Raw genomic sequence first — 14536 nt, forward strand, 5'->3', positions numbered from 1 at the left:
CATATTCTGATAATAAATTAGTTGTAATTAGTGTGGCGAATATGGGATGGATCTGACTATATTCTTTGTTCTTGCCTGACACAGACTGCTCATACAGTATATTGACTGCTGTTCCTTCTGTCACAAACTGACTCAGGGACAGTGACAAAAAGGGAATCCACGCAAGGTTATACGTGAAACCAAACTTAATTTATTAAACTCAGGCCCTGTCAACACGTATACAGATATTTTTAAAAATGGATACTTTCCCCTCCATTTAAAGGGACTGTTTGTAAGAATCAGAAATGCTTGTTAACAGCGACACCTGTGGCCGTGAAATCAACGAAAGTCAGCGTTTGCGATTGCTGTCATCACTCTGCTGTCATCAACTGTCTCTTTACATGAGGAAAGGGAGGTCATTCAGGTTTATGTCCGTAGCCCATCTGAGTTCTCCAAACCTCGCCCTCAATCGCCCAGAAGCACTTTCAATCATCAGTCGGCCAACAAAGCAACAATGGGCATGAGCAAAATGAGGAGAGCACGTCATCGTTTCCAAAACGCTCCTTTTTACACGTCCACAGTTTTTAAAAATCTGCACCATATAAGGCGTTTTCAAAAATATCCGTTTTTGTGACCCTAAACTCTGTTTGTGTGCGGACAAGATGCCAAAACGTAGAGGAAAATATCTGTATTTTAAAATCTGTACACGTGAAGACAGGGCCTAAGGTTCACTTAAATGAACAATCAAGAGTGTAGATCAGCAGCTGTTATAGGCAGGAAGGCCCAGGTGAGCTGAATCAAGCTGACGACCCTCCCAGCTAACTGCCTGCTGACGGTGGACTGGGTATGTAATCTATGTAGTCAGTTTTACAACAAACTGCGACTTTGTTGACTTAAAAAAATATGTTTTAAATTGACAAACATCATATGTGTGATGCGCAGCGCAATTCAAACGGGATAAAAAAAAGATTTGTCTCTTGCTGTTGACTGCCGTTCGTATTTTTTTTCCAAAATAAGGTCCAACCGGAAGGGGCAGGACTTCACCTCTCTATAGACCCTGGATGTGTAAAGAGAACTGGATACAGCGTTGGAGGCGGGGTCTCGTTCATTCCTATGAGAGTTGCTCGGTGGCGCATGAAGCAAAAGACGTTGGGTCCATTGGGCCCATAGAGCAGGCGCAGTAGCGTTTCCTTTAACTCCGCCTCCCAGCCGCTCGCTCCAGCCTTGGCCTGGGTCTCATTCACATGAACGGAGGAAGGGGTTTAACTCTGGATTCAGCTATTAGTGACAACTTCAAGCACCTAATGATTTAAATAAGGGCTATTCAAGTGTTCGTACTGGGAAGTTGATTTACCTAAAAAAAAAAATTATTTACAGACGTCTCTTTCCTGATGTAAGTCTATGGGAAAAGTATTTTTAGGCACAATGGCATCACGTGACGGACACAGATGTTGAAATTCCACTGTTTGGCCACAAATTTGTTCAAAGCCTGCCGAGCTTTCTGGGGGCTTGCCATAGACCTCATGTTAAATTGCCCAACTTTACAGTAGAAATAAACATGTATTTTTAAACAACTCACCCGTTTAAATTCTATTAAGGCTTAAAGTTAAGCAAAATTGCACAGAAAGTGAAATAGACTGAAGGATTAAATGTCTTTGTACAGCAGGCTGAGGACATCAGTGTCATATTAACATTTGAATATGTGGTTCCTAGGTTGGCTGTTCATTTGTGTATGATGTGAAAAGAACTGGTGAGCTGACCCATCCCTGTTGGGCACCTGTGCTGATTTATCCGGATTCGATTGGTTAAAAGGGAAAAACACCACTTAATTAAAAAAGGATCAACACTCATCTGTTTCAGTTTCTGGATTAGCAGATGGGGCTGAAGCATATTTAAAAGCAGAACTAAGATCAACAAATAGCAGGCGTGCATAGGCCTCGTAATATTTGAAGTGTCATATGGGTGAGATAACAGACCGCAGAGCACTGTGACTGACCAATCAGAATCGAGTATTCAAAAAAGCCGGTTAACAGCATGCCAATATTGTCATGACAATTCGCAACAGAGATCCGTTGTTGCAGATTTAACAAGACAAATTTATGTAAATCGCCTGTTCCAGCCAGATGAATGCCACCTGTTGTTTTTTTAATGCCACCTGTCAATGATGAGGTGCATGTTTTTTTATGCTTTCTTTATTGAACTGACTTTTATGAATTTTTTCAACATACTATACTATGACTTTAATATAACTGAACAAAAAAAAATAATAATTACATATACATTTCATAATGCCAAGGTTTGTGTTTTTGTTATATACATAATATTATAATAATTTAATAAGTCTTAATGGCTTTTTGTTTTTAATATAGGGTATGATGGTGCTGTACTGTTTAAATTCATTAATTTCCAAAAAATAATAAATAATTGTATTATATACAGCATGTTATTTCCAATCTTATCTTGACTAAAATATATCATTACATCAAACATATTTATTTTAACACTCATCTTAAGTTTCTTTTGTGGAAAGTTGGCTACATCCATCCAGAATATTCTTGTATGGATACAGTGAAAGAATATAGATGGGAAATACTCCACAGAAATCACACTTATAATCAATATCAAGCTTAAATCTTTCCGACACAAGTTTTACCAGGTAAATTCTATGTAATATCTTGAAAGACACTTCCTTAAGTTTGTTATTGACACAGTATTCCAAGCTTTCTCCCACTGTATATCCTCAAATAAGGAAAACATCTAGATGAAGGGACAGAAACAATAACTAAGTGTGTACCTAATATGTTCGTTAGAGCACTTCTCTTTCAGTATATTATATAGTATAATATGAATTTTCCACACAATCTTCTGAATTGAAAGGTTGAGCAACAATACCAGGGTTTTGTAGACGTATAAGTACATTGGCATAGAAAACAACAGCATACTCCTTTGCTTTAACAGGCATTTTGAATTTATCAAGAAATTCTTTATAAGTTAATAAATAACTTTTATGTGGAATGTCTTTTGAAAAGTTATGTTTGTAAGCTAATAACCAATGATGATGTGCATGCCAAAAATTGCCACAAGGCTTATCAAACAAGAGTAAGTCGGGAAATAGAACAATTTAATTATAGCTGTCAGCTGTAGGCAGAGCAGCGTCGACATGTGACAGACAAAAAAGAGGGATGTGAATATGCCCTGATAGAGTACTGTTCAAGATGCCGAATATACCCAAATAAATTAATAAATAAAACCCAGTAAATTGGCAAAACACAAACACATGTCTTCCACCATTCAAATTAGCATCAATAGGCTTATTATAACTGTCTATTTGATCCTTTCTATAGTCCCTGAAGCAGTTTGATCTGCATCATACAGTCTCTTCTAAAAGCTGTGTAATTAGGATTTGCTTCAGAGTAACATCAGTATTTTTGGGGGGTTATTACTGGCCTTAAATATAAAATGGTATAACTTACTGAGAAGCTGAGGTGTGTGTTCTCTCTTCCTGATGTAGAGCCACTGAAGACAAAAAGGTTTAGAGATGACTCTCTCCCTCTCTCTCTCTCTCTGGTTGAAAGATGATCTCTGGGCTCTCTCCACAGCGACTACATCACAGTAGTTTTCCATTTCATTAAGGTAAATATACTGACACTACTGCATACAGTCAGTGGTGGAAGAAGTACTCTGATCCTCAGGGGTCAGCAACCTTTTAGGGCCACATTAAGGAAAAATAAATACATCTGATATTTCGAGAATAAAGTCATAATATTATAAGAATAAACTATGAGAAAAAAAGAAAATAAAAATTACTACTTTATATTATTATGACAAATTTTTCTTAAAGGGACTGTTTGTAAAAATATGAAATTTATTGTAACAGCAACACCTGTGGCTGTTAGGTCAACGAAAGTCAGCGTCCTGTTGCTCGCGCTCGCCCGTGTGCACGCGCTACCTGAAGGCAGAGGAGCAGAGTACAGCAGAGACTCCGGCCCTCAAGACCAAAGTCTTCCCCGCGTCCTTCGACCGCGGCCAACACTGTTTTGCAAGACGGGCTTCACTAGATAGAACTTTAACTTTGACACTAGCATTTAACGCCCTGGGAATGAGAAGGTGCTGGCTATTGGGGCAAGCTGGCACCGTCATTTACGTCCACTAAAAGTGCTTGTTTTGCCATGACAGACTCTGATTGTAATTATAAGTGTCTGACAACATTATGAAAAGAGTCTTGCTCAAGCAGAAGTCTCGTTCTGAAATCCGGCGAGTTGACGTATTGCTGGAAGACAACGGTGGAATAGAGGAATCCATGGTGGAGATGTGAGTGCCAGCCGGGCAGAGTTTGTTGTGTTGGAGTACAGAAAGTGTAGCTTAGTGTTATCTAAAAGATTTTCAATGTCATGGCTGAATATTTAGATAATTTCGACAATGTGGATGAGGTCTTTGAATTCGATGGCCACGTGTATTTATTTGAGCCAGAGTATGCGGATATTCATATTTTACAATGAAAATTCTCCATGAGCGTGACTTGGACACAATAACAAACAGACTGGATCAAGCAAAAGATAAAGAAAATGTTTTATTCATTGAGACACAAAATAAGGGTCCAGGTTGAAAAATAATAGGCTCTTGTGGAAAGACAATAATTAGTAATTTAGGTTAAGTTATGGTTTCAGTATCCTGCTTGGCTGCATATGCAACTTGCACTCTGCCTGGCGAGCCAAAAAAGTGTTATCCATTATGAAAACTAACCTTTCTCACCTGCTGTGAGAAAGAAAACTGTTCAGAAGTTTTTCATATAGCCCGACAATCCATCTATGGAAACGTCTGCCAAACATCAGCAGCTCTTTTTACTATATTTTAAATGTAAATGCATGTATTTTATTTACACGAAATACATTTTCATTCTATGCAACATGTGTCCCTGTTTTGTATTCACAACTTATGTCTTCTATATTTAATTCCATCCCATACCGTCGCTATATTTAGGGGGACACATACTGCGGGGATGCAGGTGACATGACAGCACAGAGCTGTGGACACGGTGAGTATAGTGATGTATTCATAGTTTTTAACCAGTTTATAAGAATAAACCTTTATCTATGTTCCCACAGAATTGTGTAAACTCTCCCTATTTGACCCCTGCTGGAGTTCCAGAAAAGCTAGTGAGACTACATGTTATATAACGCCTATTTTTTTCCCAGATGGTGGCACTGAGGGTGTTCGTAGCAGTAGGCTAAGCTGCCAGTGAGGTGAGATTTATCCAGCTGTTGCATGACTTTCTCTATTCCTGCCTGGTGTATTCTATCCTGCCAATACACAACTGGGAGAATATACATACTCCCACTTATACTTACATGTATCATTGTTTCATTTTTCATAACAAACAAGGCGTTCTCCTGGCGGACACATTAGTTGCTTTTACTACAGCAATATCAAAGAAATTACAAAATAGTTACACATCATTTTTTTTAAGACTTTGTCGATGACCTTGCCAATTAAATCAGTTTACACGGTGGTGGTGGAGTGTAGGAGGAGTGAAGCAGCATTGACGTCAAAGACAGCAGAGAAACAATACAGGTGAAGGTGACTGGTTAAGGTCGTTTCAGCTAAGATGATCATTGTGTGACAGAAAAGCCTGCAAAGAGATCCCAGTGAAATCATTGTCCGCCAGCTCGGACTTTAGCCAAAAGCTTAATTAAACAAGACTAAGAATCTACATCCATGCCAGCAGCTCTGTGAGGCTGTACTTGGGCACAGCGGCGCTTTGAGCTAAATGTCGTGACAGGAGCATCCCGGGTTCGATTCTGGCCGTTGGACCTTTGTTGCATGTCTTACCCCTTCAATGTACCCTCATATAACAGTTTGTGTGTGATACGTTCCCCTGTTTAGGATCCAGGGGGGAGTAAGAATAAAATAAACCCAGGGAAAGAGAGACGGGCAACGGAGGTGTGCAAACAAAACCAAGGATCAATCAACAATAAATGAAAATGAGTACAACCACCAAATGAAAACTGCTTTCAGGAGGAAAGTTAAACTGAATCAATGGAGGCAACAAATAAGGTCACAAACTGAAACACAAACACACTTCCTCAAAGAGGAATCCCCTGCAACTCCGCCGTAACCACAACACACAGCTTGCAAAACTGTGCACTGGGTGACTTGGCCCAGCCGTTTACAACCACTCACTCGCTGCAGTTGCACGGCGGGGGAGGACGGCACCTGAAGAGACACAGGAGAGAGAGTAGAAACACACAAAACAACACGGCACGTAACAGTACGATATCTTAGGAAATGTTATTCCTCATTTTTCGTGCATTTTCCTACGAATGTCCAGCAACATGTGTCAATTTCCGCTTGTTACATGCAGACAATCTTTTCAAAATGAACTTCCGTTTTAATAGGAAACAACTTGGTTAGGTTTAGGAGGTGGTTTGTGGTTTGGGTAACTACAGAAGTGGTGTAACTTAAGTACAGACAAATAAATAAACGTTGACTTCTGGTTTCATACGGCGTAGGAACACCTTATACTTCCTGATTCACGATTACGTGGATTACAAATTGATTTTGTGGGATATATACGAATTACAGTGCATTATTTTTCATTGGTATAGCTACAAACGGTGCATGAGAAAAGCCTGTATAATTCATACTGAGGGACATGAATGTCTGAATCAAATTTCATGGCAATCCATCCAATAGTTCTTTACATATTTCACTCAAAACCACAAAGTAAAGAAGCATCCATCAAGTAGTAGTGAAATGTTTGACCTGCTGGTGGCGCTAGAAGAAAAGTCTTCAGAGGTTGCTTCAGAGGCTATGCATGTCTATACCAAACTTTATAGTAATCCATCTGATCATTTTTTTGATATTTCAGTCTGGATCATTGAAATCAATAGAATAGATTTGATGAATACATACATGCAGTTCTGAATATCTCCATCCGTCTGTATGTCCGTCCATCCCATTCATCAGCTCTGCTCTCCTCAGCACGTTGTTCACATCTGGGATCAGCTTGTCATTGAAGTCCCACAGTCGGGTGTCCCCTTGGATCCCCTCCAGCGGCTGAACAGACGGGGTCAGTGGAGCGTGAATAATATTATGCTCATTAAGTGTAGCTAACTGGCCAAAACAGTGCATGTCCCTTCAAAAGGGTTATGTGACGAACCATTTTTTTGGCCCCCGAGCGGTGACTTCCTGGAGCCTTGTCACCGCGAAGTTGCCCCGGGCATGTATAGAGTCCCACTTAGATTCATCAACTGTGAATGTAATGTAAATTTCCTTGTATATGCCCTTGTATCTTGCCCCCGTCTGTAAACCTGGACATTGTTTAACAACTGTTAGATTTTGGCTGTCTGAGAATTTCTTCCTTCTGAAAAGAAAAATGCAGAAATTTGATTTATGGGCTGAAAAAAATATCCATTTGATTTGTCAAATATTTAATGACATTAACATCCTTCTAAAAACAACAGTTACAAATCTGGGTGTCACTAGTTGCTTATTTTGCTGTGTCAGATGATTATTCCGTGGGATGAAAAAGGTCACAAATCTGAACCCCAATCATAGACTGTATATAAATAGTGGACGTAGTTACTGTGACATCAACCATTGGTTTGTGGACCAGAAGTGACACGAGAGGGTGGAGCTATGTACAATCGAACGCTGAATAAGGCAACTAAAAAGGTTATAATTTACTGTCATGAACTGAAAACACACTGTGAAAGAGTTAAAGTTGTAAGACGAAAACACGGAAAACTCCCAGACCGGACAACGCCGTGGTAGCGACCTGTCAATCACAGGGTAGACCCGCCCTAAAGCATCCCCTGCTTTATGGTCTATTTGACTCTAAAGGGGACCATAACTTACTAAATGAACATCATGTTGTATTGAAGAAGACTTGAAACCATCGATTTCGATCATAAACTCATGTTTACAATGTTTACTGAGGTAATAAATCAAGTGAGAAGTAGGCTCATTTTCTCATAGACTTGTTGGACAGTTCAGTTACACTGCATTATCTTCCAGTGTGTAATTTTTAGTGTGATCAATTAATGAATTACTACTAAGGAGCTTGTTATGTGTAAAATACCACTAAGCTGTCCAAAGCATCGAAACAGTAAATAAATTGGGAGAAAATCCATATTTTATAATGATGATTCAACATTATAATAATACCATAACATTAGAAAAATAAAATAGGTTGATTTTTTTACAATGGCGCTGGTGCATTTATCTTTTAATTTTTTTCAAGTTACAAGACATGTTTTGAAACAACCTTTGCTGTTTACAGAATGTTGATCTCAATATCAATGAGCTGACCCGCTGCAGTGTTAAATAATACAAATTAATTAGTTGGAAGCTGCAATGTTTGGGGAATGTTAAAAGCGTAGTGTCAGTGGCACATTATTTCTATTTCATAGCAAATGAATGTATATTTTAAGAGGCCTTCACATTTATCTTCATTGACATTCATCTGTTAATCTCAGCAGGTGGGTCTGCACACAAATACTTTATCCATGATAGGAATAGTTTTAATATCGCTCATTGTTTGATTGCAGCTAATGATGTAAGACTAAATTTAAAAGAGAGAATTCACATCTTGTCTGAAGGTCAAGGTGACATATTGAGTTGTTTTTCTGTTGTCCATCTGTAATATAAACCATTAAGAAATTTAAGGTTTACTGATATGCGCAGATCTGTGTTGCTTTAACAGTAATTCACAGGTAAAATAAATGCATTAACCACCATGGCAGGATACAAAGACTATCTCTGGGTAGTTGGATTTAAATGGGACAGTTTAGATGCAAAAAAAAGGGAAGTGAAAGTACGTGTGAGGACAGGTCACCGGGCTGGTTGGGTTAATTATCTGTGAGGAGGGGAAGCTGTGGGAGCCTGATTGTCCCTGATGCGGCACAGGTGTGTGAAGCTGATATCTGGTTTCCAGTGTTCAGACGTTGACTCCATTGTATCACTTTGTCTGAGTTTCATTCTGTTGCTTGTTTTTCCGTGTTGAGGTGTTTCCATTGGCAGAAGTTACAATGTGAACCTATCCGCATGATTGCTTACCGTTTTCTGTTTTCTCTTGGAGCAGGTGGAGCAGGTCTGCGTGGTGTGGCTTCTCAGTTTTAACCTGGCATTGCTGCCAGTGTCTTTCTCATTAGTCGACTTCTGTTTCCCAGAGGGTGTATCCTCTAGTCAGTCAGTCCACTAATCTAAATATTTTACTGAGGGTAGGGAGCCTTTCTTTTTTTAAGGCTCATTTTTATTTGGTATTTCCCCTCTTCCCTTCAATTTTTGTGGTTATCCTTCTGGGGCTAACTTTAAGATTCCCCTGGTTTGCAACTTATCTATTATTTTATCAATACTCCATTACAAGTAAATGTCCTGCATTCAAAATCTCACTTAAGTAGAAATCCAAAAGTATTATCTGCTAAATATACTTAGCGTCAAAAGTAAACAAATATTGATCCCCTTGACTGATATTTATGATATTATTAGATTGTTAACACCGATGCTTCAATGTCAAAGTAGAACTTTATTTTTGTAGCTGGCTGAGGTGTGGCTTTATTATATAAATATGGGGGGTCATTAGATGATTAATGGGAGAAAAAAGCAGAACAAATAAAGTTCTGCTACACAAATCTGAAATCTCATTTCAGTTTTTGGAATTTTCTTTAACTTTTATTTTTATTTTATTTGTCAAATATATCAATACTAGCCTACTGGATATAGTTGACCACTTGTGCAGTAAAAAGTACAATATATTCCTCTTAAATGTAGTAAAATAGAAGTATAAAGTAACCTAAAATGAAATGGTAATGTGCAAGTTTTTCAAAAAGTGCAGTACCTCAGTGAATGTACTCCACCACTGGTTATTATTATTATTATTGATAATAACAACAACACCAATAATAACAATAACAATAACAACAATAACAACAACATCAATAATAATAATAATAATAAATAAATAAAATCTTTTTTTTGGCCTTCTAAAACAACTGTATGACATCAACAGCAAACACAAAAGGAAATGTATATTTAAACACAGCTTATGAGCACATCCAGAGTTATTTTGTTGTGAAATATATTTAACATCACAATCAGTATTGGTAGTTGTGAATATAGTAATATTCTAATTATAGAGCAGCAGTAGCAGCAGTAGTAATCTTACCGTGAGTCTAACTTTTTTAAGAGTAAATGTTGTTTTCCACCAGCAGATGTCACCAAACAGCAAACATTAACCATGATCCTCTGCTGCGTCAGTCTGGCTCTGGCTGCTATGTATTTGTTGTGCTCATCATGACAGATGGCACTTAAAAACAGCCATCTTTGATAGGAAAGATACCAATATATACTATCCCATAAAAGTCTAATCAGATTGTAATATATACTTATATATTATCGTGGACTGCTACTGAACATACTGTAAACTGTAAATATATACATAGAGGAAACCAGTGAAAGCTTTAGTTTTCTGCTGTGCCCCTTTTGAGTATGTGCCATCCAAGTTCAGAGAACACAGTAGGCTATAAATGGCAGCTTCATTATTTGCCCAGAGACAGACCAGTTGAACTAGTAGGCATACTCCTATGCTGCAATACTACCTGGCCTCAGGTTTTCTGTGTATGTTGGGTTGTGGTAATTTGATTAAACACAACTTTATTTATGAATGGTCCACTGTGAGCGCAATATGAGTTATAAACAATAAGGTCTTAACATTAGATTTTGAAAACAGGGCTCCTCTACAAGCCTGTAGTTGATATAGCCTACTGTGATTTGCATTTAATCAAATAATCAAGAAGAGTCTACAGCCATGCTAGCAGCTCTGTGAGACACAGTGTTGCTAAATTCAGCATGCTCACAATGACATTGCTAGAGAGCTGATGAATAGCAGGTGTAATGTTTACCATGTTCACCATCTTAGTTGATGGGAGTCTCTTTTTGTAAGTATTTGCCATAGACTGCATATAAGAAGTGGACGTACTCACCATGACGTCACCCATTGGTTTGTGGACTGCCGTTTTGAAGCCATGAGTTCGTCATTTTGGTCATTGCCATCTTGGTTTTTATCAAAAACTAGAAATGATATGTGAGGGTGGGGCTAAGTAAAACCGAACGATGAATAAAACAGGACCGAAATGTTACAATTAACTTTCATGAACTGAAAACATATTGTGAAAGAGTTAAAGTAGTCCAGTCTGGGTCATTTTCTCATCGACTTTTATACAATCAGACTTCTTTTTTGCAACCAGAGGAGTCGCCCCCTGCTGGCTATTAGAAAGAATGCAAGTTTAAGGCACTTCACCATTGGCTTCACTTTTCAGTCTCAGGTTGTCCACTGTTATTTGGTCATAAACCAAAGAATTGGATGAATGAAAATGTTGACCTGATGGTGGCGCTGGATGAAAAGTCAGCGGATCCCCAAAGTTATTACTATTCCTCTGGGGACCTTGTGTGTGTACCAAATTTCATGGCCATCCATCTAATAGTTGTTGAGACATTTAAATTAACCTCATGGTGGTGTTAGAGGAAGGGGATCACCAAAGTCATTAGGATTCATCCTCTGGGGACCATGAAAGTACATCTTTTTGCAAACATGTACCACATTTAGCACGACATTGCAGGCACATTCCGCGTGACGCAGTTTTGGCTTTTCGTGTGTCATTTGTACGCCATGCAACCAAACTAGGCAACATCCTCAGTTAGGTTTAGGCAACAAAATCACTTAGGTTTAGGAAAAACATCATGATTGGGCTTAAAAAAAGTAAAAAGTAAAATACATACGTAAACAACGTCACATAAGTACGGAAAACACATCACGTGACAAACATCACTAACGTAACTTACAAAACAAAACACTCGGTCTCCAAATAAAACCACAGTCTCCTGGTTAAAAGTCATGTAACCATACGCGGCCTTTCTCACTTTTTATTCTATGTCACTAGCTCTGAGCGCGGCATATTTACGCAGTTGCGTTTACATTGCAGTCAGTACAGACCACATTGTGTACAAATGACTCGCAAAAAAGGCGTTTATTGCATGCTTAATGCCTTGCGCATTATCATGGCATTCATACGTCTTTTCGAACGTGCTGGGACTACAGTGGTGGACCAAATGACCGACTTTTTGGGCCCCTAAGTGTATTTGGCCGAGTTGGTAATCCAGCCTTTTTTTTCCCATTTTCAATACACCCAAGCATAATATCATTATTTATTTTACATAAACAATAGCTACAAACAAATAACTAATGGGCTTTTTTGGACATTAATGGTACCGCATCTCTAGCATCCCTATTAGGAGCAGAAGCAGATCTCAGCAGCGAGCTCATTTCACTGGTATCTGGTTACTCTTCTAAACGATTCAGCACTTTTGTAAGCACAAATCCAAACAGCTTCGACACACACAGGCCCCTGCTCATCCACCAAACAAACCTCATACTGCAGATCTTCAAAAGCCTGGTCTCGCCTGCAGAGACCACTAAGTCTCCCATCTTCCCAACTGTGGAAGCGTCTGACCCATATATGCAAATCGGAAAGAGTTGATTTTAGGGTTGGGGGTCTAGATTCCAGTTCAAGAGCCATTTGGTTTTTTCAATGAGGACGTTAATCTAGTACCAAACACTTTTAATTTGGGAGTTGAGGTGAAGTGATCAAAGGCAAAATGCAATTTTTCTATCATGTTTAACATTTTACTTTTAGCTTTTCAACACATCCTAGACTGCATTCAGGGCTTTGGGTCAGTTATCTGATTTTCTCCTCTCGTTGAACTTTTGTCTTCTTTCTCCACAATCTATATGCACATAATTGACAAGAGCATGAGTGAGCTTGTGTCTGTCGTTATCACTTAACCACAGGTGAAATAACTGTTAGGTGAGGAAGCAGAGCGTTCCAGCCTGTGCATTGCCCTAACTCAGCACACATTGAGCAAGAGGCAGGGTGTCAATATAACGTTTAAATACACAAAGTTCCTGGAGAGTCTTAATAGAAAAAGTTGTCATCTAGTTGTCATATTCAGTTTTTGTTTGAATCATTTCAATACGGATTCACCAGGGGACACATGCAGAAAAGATGCATTAGGATTTTAAAGGAACACAAAAGCCATTCAGATGTCTTATTAGTGTCTTTGCAATTAAATTAAAAGTAAAGTGCAGTATAAAAGCAGCTTTGCAAATGTGTTACTTGTAGAAGATCCTCCAGGCTTTTGTGACACCTAAATACCACTTTGCAAAAAAAAAGTTGACCAATGTCTCCACCTGCTGTAAGAAATCAGCTCAGACATCAAAACTTGGCACATATAGTATAGAATGATGACATATTTCAGAAAAGCTTGTGAATTCCATGTTTTTCCCTCATGGTGGCACTGAGGGTGTTCATAGCAGCAGGTTAAGGTGCAATGTACTTCTGGTAAGGTGATATTTATCCAGCTTTTACATGTTCCCTCTATATCTGCTGGTGTATCCTGCCAAAAAAAGAATATTTTCATTTATCACTGACAAGCAAACAAGACTTACTCAGGGCTAGGGATGCACTGATACCACTTTTTTTCAGACCGAGTTTAAGTACAAGTACTTACATTTGGGTACTCGCCGATACCGGGTACCGATACAAGTACTTCTCTGTGCCAAAAGACCCTCGTTAACAGCCAGCTGGAGGGTGCGAGCGACACACGGCAGGCTGGGGAGTCCCGCATACGAGGCGGTGCGCCGTGACCGGCTCTAGGTCGGCTTGGAAAAGGCTCGGGGCGAAGGTGGCTCGCGGCCGCAGCTTTACAGTGCGCCATTATTTTTTAAATGTAGTTAAAATACACAATGACTAAGCTGTACGGTAAGGACACACAATAAAAAGAAAAAGGTGATCTTAACCTTGTTTTTCTTGATCTTGAGGGTCACCTATGTGGGCGGCCCAACCTGTCATCCATGTGCTCACTTGCTAACTTTTGTTTCCATGGAAACTAGATTTGTTTGGCTTTGAATAAAACTTTTACTATGGCATTTGTTCAGTGTAGCGGTAAGGACTCAGAAGTGTGGGACAGGCGCAATTAGATGAAAAAGTTAATGTAAATGATTTGTAAACAAAAAAGAGTTTTAACATGTTGTAAAGTAATATGTATATTTATGTATATGAAACAATTCCATTTGAAATGATGTCATATTGTAATTGAATTAACTCATTTGACGTATCTCAACATTGAATCCACAGTTGTGGGACATGAAGAAACGTGGTGTTTAGACCCATAAAATGCTTCATAAATTGTATTAAATCATATTATTTAGTAATTTGTTTTATGTCAAGATGGGTAATAACACTGTGTATATATTTATCAAGCATTGCACGGCAAATTTTGACATAAATCCAACATTTCATCGCAGAAACATCCATATACTGTAGTGTAAAAGTCATTGAAGGCTTCTGTTTTAAGTGAAAACTCCACAGAAACAAACAACAAAACAGAATCCCACTCACAGTCCCTTGAGGTTCACCATACGCAGAGTTCAATCAGGAAAGATGCCACAAGTGATTAAAGACTTTGGTGTTGACCTTGTCAATTACATCAATTTACAAGG

General features: G+C 38.7%; 1 long non-coding RNA gene across 1 annotated transcript; it reads left to right on the forward strand.

Moving 5' to 3' along the window:
- Positions 1-2394: 2394 nt before the first annotated feature.
- Positions 2395-13959, forward strand: LOC119474560. Its single transcript, XR_005203585.1, has 3 exons — positions 2395-2405; positions 4446-4450; positions 13818-13959. It is a non-coding gene; the product is annotated as an uncharacterized LOC119474560 (long non-coding RNA).
- The last annotated feature ends 577 nt before the right edge of the window (positions 13960-14536 follow it).

The sequence above is a fragment of the Sebastes umbrosus genome, chromosome 16, assembly GCF_015220745.1.
Source record: "Sebastes umbrosus isolate fSebUmb1 chromosome 16, fSebUmb1.pri, whole genome shotgun sequence".
In the NCBI taxonomy this organism is placed as follows: Eukaryota; Metazoa; Chordata; class Actinopteri; order Perciformes; family Sebastidae; genus Sebastes; species Sebastes umbrosus.